Below are 12,149 nucleotides of genomic sequence, written 5' to 3'. Positions count from 1 at the left end.
CAGGGAGAGGACAGGGTTTGGGAGGGAAGATAAGGAGTTCAGTCGTGGACATATTGAGGTTTAGATGATGGGCAGACATCCAGATGGAGATGTCCTGAAGGCAGGAGGAGATACGAGCCTGGAGGGAGTGAGAGAGAGCAGGGGTGGAGATGTAGATTTAGGTGTCATCAGCGTAGAAATGATAGTTGAAGCCGTGGGAGCGAATGAGTTCTCCAAGGGAGTGAGTGTAGTTAGAGAACAGAAGGGGACCAAGAACTGACCCTTGAGGAACCCCTACAGTAAGGGGATGGGAGGGGGTGGAGAAGCCCACAAAGGAGACAGAATGAATGGCTGGAGAGATAATAATAAAAATGATGGCATTTATTAAGCGCTTACTATGTGCAAAGCACTGTTCTAAGCGCTGAGGAGGTTACAAGGTGATCAGGTTGTCCTCTGGGGGGCTCACAGTCTTAATCCCCATCTTACAGATGAGAGAACTGAGGCACAGAGAAGTGAAGTGACTTGCCCAAAGTCACACAGCTGACAAGTGGTGGAGCTGGGATTTGAACCCACGACCTCTGACTCCAAAGCCTGGGCTCTTTCCACCGAGCCACCCTGCTTCTGCCAGGAGAGGATGGAGTCTGTGAAGCCATGGGTGGATAGCGTTTTGAGGAGAAGGGGATGATCCACAGTGTCGAAGGCAACTGAGAAGTCGAGGAGGATTAGGATAGAGTAGGAGCCATTGGATTTGGCAAGAAGGAGGTCATTGGTGTCCTTCGCATGAAGCAAAAAAACTCCTCACTATTGGCTTCAGAGCTCTCCATCACCTTGCCCCCTCCTACCTCACCTCCCTTCTCTCCTTCTCCAACCCAGCCCACACCCACCACTCCTCTGCCACTAACCTGCTCACCGTACCTCGTTCTCGCCTGTCCTGCCGTCGACCCCCGGCCCATGTCCTCCCCCTGGCCTGGAATGCCCTCCCTCCGCACATCCGCCAAGCTAGCTCTCTTCCTCCCTTCAAAACGCTACTGAGAGCTCACCTCCTCCAGGAGGTCTTCCCATACTGAACTCCCCCTCCTTATCCTGTCCTCCTCCTCCCCTTCCCATCACCCCTAGTCCCTCCCTCTGCTCTACCCACTTCCCCTCCCCACAGCACTTGTGTATATTTGTACATATTTATTATTCTATTTATTTTATTAATGATGTGTATATATCTATAATTCTATTCATTTTGTATATGTACATACATCATTAGTAAAACAAATAGAATAATAAGTATGTACAAATATTCACAAGTGCTGTGGGGCGGGGAAGGGGGTAGAGCAGAGGGAGGGAGTGGGGGTGATTGGGAGGGGAGGAGGAGCAGAGGAAAAGGGGGACTCTGTCTGGAAAGGCCTCCTGGAGGAGGTGAGATCTCAGTAGGGTTTTGAAGGGCGGGGAGAGAGCTGGTTTGGCGGATGTGAGGAGGGAGGGCATTGCAGGACAGAGGTAGGACGTGGGCCAGGGGTTGATAGCTGGACAGGTGAGAACAAGGCCCATTGAGGAGGTGAGCGGCAGAGGAGCGGAGTGCATGGGCTGGGCTGGAGAGAAGGAGAGAAAGTGAGGTAGGAGGGGGCAAGGTGATGGAGAACCTTGAAGCCAATAGTGAGGAGTTTTTTGCTTGATACGAAGGTTGATAGGCAACCATGGGAGATTTTTGAGGAGGGGAGTGACATGCCCAGAGCGTTCCTGTAGAAAGATAATCTGGGCAGCAGAGCGAAGTATTTTAACACTTACTTATGTACAGAGCCTGTACTAAGCACTGGGAAAAATATACAGATGAGATAGACACAGTCCCTGGCCTCAAGGGCCCCACAATCTAAGTATGAGATGGGAGGGGAGGTGTTGGCAACAGATCCGTAAAGAAATGCCAACAAAAAAAACAAGACAAACATGAAAGGAGCAGTAGGATTTCAGGCTCCAATAGCTAAGATCAATAGTTGCAGAAGTCACAGCTGCAGCCAAATGGGTGACCTTCTCAGCACTGTATTGAGGTTAGGAAGGTCGGCTGCCGACAGCCCAGTCCTACCTGGACTGGAGCAGGAGATCGTGGGAAACAGAGTTTCTCTGAGGAGGACCAACATCGTTCCCAAGTAACTAGGACCCATGGATTGGGAGTTCGCATGGCTTCAGTTGGTCGAGTCCTTCCAAATTGTCAGGGATTCTTTTTTCAGAAAACATTGACCAACAGGTAAAATTTCTTACATGCTAAATCCTAGCAATCAAATCCCGGCTCTGCCGCTTGTCAGCTGTGTGACTTTGGGCAAGTCACTTAACTTCTCTGTGCCTCAGTTACCTCATGTGTAAAATGAGGATTAAGACTGTGAGCCCCCTCATGGGACAACCTGATTAATAATAATAATAATAATAATGGCATTTATTAAGCGCTTACTATGTGCGATGCACTGTTCTAAGCGCTGGGGAGGTCACAAGGTGATCAGGTTGTCCCTTGCAGGGCTCACAGTCTTAATCCCCATTTTACAGATGAGGTCACTGAGGCCCAGAGAAGTTAAGTAACTTGCCCAAAGTCACACAGCTGACAAGTGGCAGAGCTGGGATTTGAACCCATGACCTCTGATTCCAAAGCCCGTGTTCTTTCCACTGAGCCACACTGCAGGGTAAGTGTTAGGGTTAAGGTTAGGGTTAAGATTACCTTGTATCTACCCCACCATTTAGAGCAGTGCTTAGCACGTAGTAAGCACTTAACAAATACCATCATTATAATTATCAAATGCTATGCCAAAGGGAATGTAGGCACCTAACTTGGAACTTTTCCAAAGTTTTATGGATTTGAAGTTACAGGATGAACGGATAAAATAACCAATAAAGACAAATACCAAAATCAACTGTAACACAAGGCTTCCCAAAATCCTTGAATGTTTCACATCGAGTGGGAAGCAGGGTGGCCTAGTCGTTAAAGCACGGGCATCAGAGCCAATCAATCAGTTGCACTTATTGAGATCTTACTGTGTGCAGAGCACTATACTAAGCACTTGGGAGAGGGCAATATAACAAAGTTGGTTAGATATGTTCCCTGCACACAATGAGCTTACAATCTAGAGGGAGATACAGACATTAATATAAGTAAATAAATTACGGATATGTACATAACTGCTGAGGGAGGGATAAATAAAGGATGAGGAAAGAGGAAATGAGGGTTTAGCTGGGGAAGGCCTCTTGGAGAAGATGTGTTTTTAATAAGGCTTTGAAGGAGGGGAGAGCGATCGTCTGTTGGATATGAAGAGGTACAGGGTTGGAAGTCAGAGGGACCTTAGTTCTAATCCCGCCTCCTCCACTTGGCTGCTGTGGGACCTTGGGCAAGTCACTTAATTTCTTTGTGCCTCCGTTGCCTCATCTGTAAAGTGGGGATTAAGTCTGTGAGTCCTATGTGGGACAACCTGATTACCTTGTATCTACCCCAGCACAAAGAACAGTGCTTGGCACATAGTTAGTGCTTAACAAGTACCATCATTATTATTAGCACTGTGATCCCCAAGTGGGACATGGACTGTGTAATTTGATTATCCAAGTACAATGTCTGGCATATTAAAAGAAAGCATTCCAGGCCAGAAGCAGGATGTGGATAAGAGGTCGGTGGCAAGAAGCAATGTGTCTCAGTGGCAACAGCACAGGCTTTGGAGTCAGAGGTCATGGGTTCAAATCCTGGCTCCGCCAATTGTCAGCTGTATGACTTTGGGCAAGTCACTTAACTTTTCTGGGCCTCAGTTACCTCATCTGTAAAATGGGGATTAAGACTGTGAGCCCCCCGTGGGACAACCTGATCACCTTGTAACCTCCCCAGCTCTTAGAACAGTGCTTTGCACATAATAAGCACTTAATAAATGCCATAAAAAACGATATATGAGACTGAGGAACATTTACTAGGTTGGCTTTAGAAGAGCGAAGTGTGCAGGGTGGGTTGTATTAGGAAATCAGTGAGGTAAGGTAGGAGCAGACAAGGGGATTGAGTACTTTCAAGTTGATGACGAGTTTCTGTTTGAGATAGAGGTGGATGGGTAATCAACGGAGGTTCTTGAGGACTGGGGAAATATGGACTGAACATTTTTGTAAAAAAAATATTAACCAGGCAGCAGAATGAAGTATGGACTGGAGTGGGGAGAGACAGGAGGTAGGGAGTCCAGCAAGAGAACTGATTGGTTTTGTTCTCTGTCTCCCCCTTCTAGACTGTGAGCCCACTGTTGGGTAGGGACTGTCTCTATGTGTTGGCAACTTGTACTTCCCAAGTGCTTAGTACAGTGCTCTGCACACAGTAAGCGCTCAATAAATACGATTGATTGATGCAGTAATCAAGGTAGAGTAGGATATGCGCTTGGATTAATGTTTGGATGAAGAGGAAAGGGTGGATTTTAGTGATGTCATGAAAGTTGAACCAACAGGATTTGGTGACAGATTGACTATGTGGGTTAAAGGAGAGACATGAATTGAGGATAATGCCAAAAAGTTACGGTTTTGTAAGACAGGGAGGATGGTGGTGCTGTCTATAGTGATGGAAAAGTCAGGGGGTGGACAGGGATTGGGTGAGAAGATAAGACGTTCTGTTTAGGACATGTTAAATTTAAGGTATCAGCACGACATCCAAGTAGTGTTTTCCTGAAGGAAGGAGGAAGACTGCAGAGAAGAGAGACCAGGGCTGGAGAGGTAGATTTGGAAATCATCCACATAGAGATGGTAGTTGAAGCCATGGGAGTGAATGAGTTCTCCAAGGGAGTGGGTGCAGCTGGAAAATAGCCAGAGAAGCAGCATGGCTCAGTGGAAAGAGCACGGGCTTTGGAGTCAGTGGTCATGTGTTCAAATCCCGGGTCTGCCAATTGTCAGCTGTGTGAATTTGGGGAAGTCACTTCACTTCTCTGGGCCTCAGTTACCTCATCTGTAAAATGGGGATTGACTGTGAGCCCCCTGTGGGACAACCTGATCACCTTGTAACCTCCTCAGCGCTTAGAACAGTGCTTGGCACATAGTAAGCACTTAATAAATGCCATCATTATTATTATGGGGACCCAAAACTGATCCTTGAGGGACTCCCACAGACAACGGGTAGGAGGAAGAGGAGGAGACCGCGAAAGACCCAGAGAACCTGGATTCTGATTCTGGCTCTGCCAGTTGCTTTCTGGGTGACCTCGGCCAAGCCACTTAACTTCTCTGTGCCTCAGTTTCCTCAACTGTAAAATAGGGATTCAATATCTGTTCTCCCTCCTTTTTAGACTCTGAGCCTGATGAGGAACAGGGACTGAGTCAGACCTGATTATCTTGTATCTATCCTAGTGCTTCGTACAGCCTTGGGACATAGTAAACACTTAATAAAATACCATCACTATTATTTAAAATAATAAGTGGGTGTATAATAATTATGGTATTTGTTAAGCGCTTACTTTGTGCCAAGCACTGTTCTAAGTGCTGGGGTAGATACAAGGTAATCGGGTTGTCCCACGTGGGGCTCACAGTCTTAGTCCCCATTTTACAGATGAGATAACTCAGGCACAGAGAAGTTAAGTGGCTTGCCCAAGGTCACACAGCAGACAAGTGGCGGAGCTGGAATTAGAGCCCATGTCCTTTGACTCCCAAGTCCAGGCTCTGTCCACTAAACCATGCTGCTTCTCTAGTCCGTTGCCTGCTCCTGGAGAACAGAGATCATGTCCATTAATTCTACTGTACTCTCCAAAGCACTTAATACAGTACTCTGCACACAATAAGCGCTCAGTAGATTTTCACTGACTAATGCCATACACTCCATTTCCCTTCTGTCTCTCAATCCCCGAGTCACAGAAAAGATTAGAGTAAATCCGGGGAATTTAAGCCATTCAGAAGCAGAGTTCCTCCACAAACACAACTTCCTCAAGAAAACCAAGTACAATATTTCCAGGAAGAAAAGGCAACCTTGATTACAGTTGGCTAAGCACAAGGCCTGATTGCCTGTAAAACCAGCCTGACTTCTTTGAGGAGCTCCACAGTGGAGAAAAGTATTAACACAGTAAGCACTCAATATGTGAGCCCACTGTTGGGTAGGGACTGTCTCTATGTGTTGCTAACTTGTATTTCCCAAGCGCTTAGTACAGTGCTCTGCACACAGTAAGCGCTCAATAAATATGATTGATTGATTGATTGATTGATTGAAATGCAATTAAGTTAATGATGTGCATCTAGCTTTATTTCTATTCATTCTGATGACTTGACACCTGTCCACGTGTTTTGTTTTGTTGTCTGTCTCCCCCTTCTAGACTGTGAGCCCGTTGTTGGGTAGGGACCGTCTCTATATGTTGCCAACTTGTACTTCCCAAGCACTTAGTACAGTGCTCTGCACACAGTAAGTGCTCAATAAATATGACAATGAATGAATGAATTTGTTTGGTTCAAATTCTTCTTCCTCCCTTCTTTTCCACTTCCTCCTCTCCTCCCACACTCCCTCATCATCATCATCATCAATCGTATTTATTGAGCGCTTACTATGTGCAGAGCACTGTACTAAGCGCTTGGGAAGTACAAATTGGCAACATATAGAGACAGTCCCTACCCAACAGTGGGCTCACAGTCTAAAAGGGGGAGACAGAGAACAAAACCAAACATACTAACAAAATAAAATAAATAGAATAGATATGTACAAATAAAATAAATAAATAAATAAATAGAGTAAAAAATATATACAAACATATATACATATATACAGGTGCTGTGGGGAAGGGAAGGAGGTAAGATGGGGGGGATGGAGAGGGGGACGAGGGGGAGAGGAAGGAAGGGGCTCAGTCTGGGAAGGCCTCCTGGAGGAGGTGAGCTCTCAGCAGGGCCTTGAAGGGAGGAAGAGAGCTAGCTTGGCGGATGGGCAGAGGGAGGGCATTCCAGGCCCGGGGGATGACGTGGGCCGGGGGTCGATGGCGGGACAGGCGAGAGTGAGGTACGGTGAGGAGATCAGTGGCGGAGGAGCGGAGGGTGCGGGCTGGGCTGGAGAAGGAGAGAAGGGAGGTGAGGTAGGAGGGGGCGAGGGGATGGACAGCCTTAAAGCCGAGGGTGAGGAGTTTCTGCCTGATGCGCAGATTGATTGGTAGCCACTGGAGATTTTTGAGGAGGGGAGTGATATGCCCAGAGCGTTTCTGGACAAAGATAATCCGGGCAGCAGCATGGAACAGCATGCAGCATGAAGCATGGAGCAGCATGCCCTTTCTCCCCTCTTCTCCTCCCCTCCACCCCATCATCTCAGGTCCTTCACAGGACACAACCTTGACCGCTCAAATGGTGAGGCAAACAGACTGGTTGGTTAGTTGCTTAAGAGACATTTGCAACCACCTGGTCCCTGAAACTCATTTGGACTCATGCTTCATTTACCTCACTAGCTTGCCAAGATACGGCAGGCTCTAGCAGGATTATTCATTCAATAACAAAAGAGGTGGGGTTTTTTTTTTACAAGTTTTCAGCATACTTGGGCACATGTATTTTTGGAAAGTGATGCAATAAGAGAGTTACTCGACTAGACTAGTAGTTGAATAATTTGTTGCAACAGCAGACGGGACCTAAATGTGTAAATCACAGTCAAAAGGGCATTATCCACAATTTGGCAGCATCTTGCAAATCTCCTAATTCTTTTTCAGAGAATGGTGCCATTTTTCCGTACAATATTGGCTTGTGCCAGGAAAGACACGGAGGACTTCGGCATGTTTGACTAAGCCAAAGGCCTTTCTTTCACATTAAAACATTTATTGATTAGGCACTGGAAAGTGGAGCCTAAGAGGAGGAACTCATGTTATCCTTTGTATTTGGTAATCAATCAATCAACCCGTGGTATTTATTGAGCACTTACTATCTCAGAGCACTCTACTAAGCACTTGTGGGAGTGCAACAGAATCAATCAATCAACAGTATTTTATTGAGCACTTACTCTGTGCCGGTTACTGTACTAAGCGCTTAGGAGAGTACAATATAACCAAATCAGCGGACACATCGTTCCCTGTCCATTATGAGCTGACGTGATTTCTTTATAATAAAAATTATACTTATGGTGTAGACCAGGCTACCACATTGAGGAAAAGCAGCAAAGCCTGAAAAAATGAAGATGTTTTCATTCATTCATTCAATCGTATTTACTGAGCGCTTACTGTGTGCAGAGCACTGTTCTAAGTGATTGGGAAGTACAAGTCGGCAACTTATAGAGACGGTCCCTACCACACAGCGGGCCACACGGGCTCCCAGGACAGGTATTCCACTTAGTAGAAAAGAACATTTAATAGTTACCCCAGAGCTTTCCCTTTTTTCCTTAGTAATAATAATAATGGTATTTGTCAAGCACTTACTATGTGCCAGGCACTGTACTAAGCACTGGGGTAGGTACAAGCAAATTGGGTTGATCACAGTCCCTATCCCACATGGGACTCACAATCTCAATCCCCATTTTACAGATGAGGTAACTGAGGCACAGAGAATAATAATAATAATGATGGCATTTATTAAGCGCTTACTATGTGCAAAGCACTGTTCTAAGCACTAGGGAGGTTACAAAGTGATCAGGTTGTCCCTCGTGGGGCTCACAGTCTCAATCCCCATTTTACAGATGAGGTAACTGTGGCACAGAGATGTTAAGTGACTTGCCCAAAGTCACACACCTGACAAGTACTCCAGCGCTTAGAACAGTGCTTTGCACATAGTAAGTGCTTAATAAATACCATTATTATTATTATTATTATTAATTGGCGGAGCTGGTATTTGAACCCATGACCGCTGACTCCAAGGCCTGTGCTTTTTCCTACTGAGCCATGCTGCTTCTCTTGGGTAAGGTCACACAGCAGATAAGTGGTGGACCCTGGATTAAAACCCATGACCTCTGACCCCCGGGCCCATGCTCTATCTGTTGTGCCATGCTGCTTCTATTCAAGTCAACTCCTCACCCTGGGCTTCAAGGCTGTCCATCCCCTCGCCCCCTCCTACCTCACCTCCCTTCTCTCCTTCTCCAGCCCAGCCCGCACCCTCCGCTCCTCCGCCGCTAATCTCCTCACCGTACCTCGTTCTTGCCTGTCCCGCCGTCGACCCCCGGCCCACGTCATCCTCCTGGCCTGGAATGCCCTCTCTCTGCCCATCCGCCAAGCTAGCTCTCTTCCTCCCTTCAAGGCCCTACTGAGAGCTCACCTCCTCCAGGAGGCCTTCCCAGACTGAGCCCCTTCCTTCCTCTCCCCCTCGTCCCCCTCTCCATTCCCCCCGTCTCACCTCCTTCCCTTCCCCACAGCACCTGTATATATGTCTGTACGTATTTATTTCTCTATTTTGTTTGTACATATTTATTCTATTTATTTTATTTTGTTAACATGTTTTGTTTTGTTCTCTGTCTCCCCCTTCTAGACTGTGAGCCCGCTCTTGGGTAGGGACCGTCTCTATATGTTGCCAACTTGTACTTCCCGAGTGCAGTAAGCGTTCAATAAATACGATTGAATGAATGAATGAATGAACTCTCTCCAGCTTTCTTGCTATTAGAGGTACATTAGATTCCCTTAGTTGGTTAGTTCTTATTTTCTAGATTGAGAGCAAGTAATTGTGGTACTTAAGCAAATACTGTGTGCTAAGGCCTGAGAAAAATACAGTCATATTAGACACAGTCCTGTCTCCCATAGGGCCCACAGTCTTGGCTGCGTATGGGTGGTCTTATCTACATATGTAGAATGAACCAGCTGGGTTCCGACCAAGATCTAGCAGCAGACCTGATGATTTGGCATATCCTCAAAACCCACACTATTTTGCATTATAGATAAAAAGGGGAAAAATTTTAAAAGAGATACTTGATGCAGTTTCTGGTAAACTTTTCTGGATGGTGTTTGAAAATCAGGCATCAATCATTTCTATTTGCCACATGGGGAAGGTGTTGTGTTACCTAGGGGCATATTGAACAACTAATAGTACTGTCATTTATTGAACACCTACTTGATGTTCATTCATTCTTTCAATCATATTTATTAAGCACTTACTATGTGCAGAGCACTGTACTGAGCACTTGGAAAGTATACTTCAGCAACAGAGAGAAGCCCTGCCCACAACAGGCTCACAGTCTAGAAGCAGGGGAGACATCAAAACAAGTAACAGGCGATGAATTACACTTGGCATTAGCGCAGAATAAAGAAGTGACATGTTCCCTCCCCTCCCCCCAGGATTTTACACCCTCATAGAGGATGCAACCATGAAAAAATTTACAGTAGAGCAGTCAGAATAAATAATTGAGCAGACATATGCACAAGTGCTGAGGAGGGTGTAAATAAAATTTCATAAATGCTAGAGTTGGCTGAAGGGAGTTGGCAGAAGGGATGATATGATTCAGAGAGGTTCAGGGAAATTTATCAGAGCTGTGGTCTGTCAGCTCATTGTGGGCAGGGAATATGTCTGTTTATTGGTACATTGTACTCTCCCAAGTGCTTGGTATAGTATTCTGCACATGGTATGCACTCAGTAAATACAATTCACTGACTGACTGTCAAATTTTGAAAGGGAGGGTGTTCCAAGCTGGAAAAAGCTTGAGTGAGGTGATGGAGGGAGAGAGGAGAGCAAGGTACAGATAGAAGCTTGGGTTGAGAGGAATGAAGTGAGAAATTAGGGAATAGCCATGAAGGGGGGAGATAGGTGATGTGGGTTCAGTTGGTGGAAAGCCTTGAAATACATTGTGAGGAGTTTTTGTCTGATTCAGGGAGATCCAGGAGGCTAATGGACAGTTTGGAGGAGAGGAATTTGGAGAAGCTGCATGACCAGTGAAAAAAAACCTGGTCCTGGGAACCAGAGGACATGGATGCTAATCCCTGCTCTACCATTTGCCTGCTGTGCAAGCTTGGGTGAGTCACTTCACTTTTCTGTGCCTCAGTTTCATCCTCTGTAGAATGGGGGTTCAATACTTGCTCTTCTACGTACAATGTGAACTCGATGTGGGACAAAGATTGTGTCCAACTTGATTAATTTGTATCTCCCCCAGTACCTAAACCAGTGCTCTACACAGAGTAAGTGCTTAGCAAATACCATAATCATAATCAGAGGAGAGAAGTGGGCTACACTGATGCTTCAGGAAAGTAATCCAAGCAGTGCCGTGTAGTATAGATTGGAGCAAGGAGAGGCTGGAGGATGAGGGGATTAGTTAAAAAAAAGCTTGCAAAAATCTCTACGTTTCCCTAAGATTAGAATTCAGTAATTAAATCATAGAGTTTAAGGAATTTTTTTAGGCATTTGGTACGCGCTTTACTATGTACCAGGCACTGTACTCGGTGCTAGGGTAGATACAAGAAAATGAGGTTGGACACAGTCCATATCCCATGAGGTAACTCAGGCACAGAGAAGTGAAGTGACTTGCTCAAGGTCACACAGCAGACACGTGGAGGAGCCAGGATTAGAACGCAGGTACTTCTGACCCCCAAGCCCATGCTCTAACCACTGGGCCATGCTGCTTCTCTAAGGCTTTCATTCAGGACTTTGCCACTGTGGGTCTAAATACCTTAATGTCAGTCAGAGTCTCAAAAGAAAGAGATTTGGATCCTTTGTCCTCTTGACCAATTAACCTTATATTGTAATGTCTGTTCTCACTGGAGAGAGTTTCCAAGAACACCTCTGCTAAAATTACTAGAGGACTAATTAATTGCTGATAAAGGGATCTTGTACCAGGGAAGAAGCTAGGCAACAGTGTTTATAGGCCCCCAACTGCCTCTGACACAGCTTTTTTTCCCTGCGTACTTCAACCTGCTCAGATTTTTTAAAAAAGGAGCTGATGTTTAATGGGATCTACAAAAAAGATTGGGAAGATCTTCCTATTATCTTCTGAAATGAAATAGAAGCACCAGCTCAGACATAATTGGTGAGAAAACATTTGAAAGATCAGAGGCAAATATGATAGTTTCTGACAGAAATATTTTCTTTCCATTTTAGCTAGGGAGCTGGTTCTTCCCTTTCCTTCCATAAATACTACTGTCTGGATGACTATTGCTTATGATCCCAGAGGGTTTCCAGGGTTGGGAGAGTGAGTTGTGTGTTTCTACTCTAAAAATGGCTCTGAAAAGTTTATTATAAAAGATGCTATATAGACATTTCTTTCTATAGATTTCCATTAAGTCTGCTGAACTCATATCATGGTCCACTAGGAATGCTGGATCTGATTTCTTGGTAGTGAGACC

Source organism: Tachyglossus aculeatus, chromosome 4 (genome assembly GCF_015852505.1).
Source record: "Tachyglossus aculeatus isolate mTacAcu1 chromosome 4, mTacAcu1.pri, whole genome shotgun sequence".
NCBI classification, from domain to species: domain Eukaryota; kingdom Metazoa; phylum Chordata; class Mammalia; order Monotremata; family Tachyglossidae; genus Tachyglossus; species Tachyglossus aculeatus.
This window is presented reverse-complemented; position numbering follows the sequence as displayed.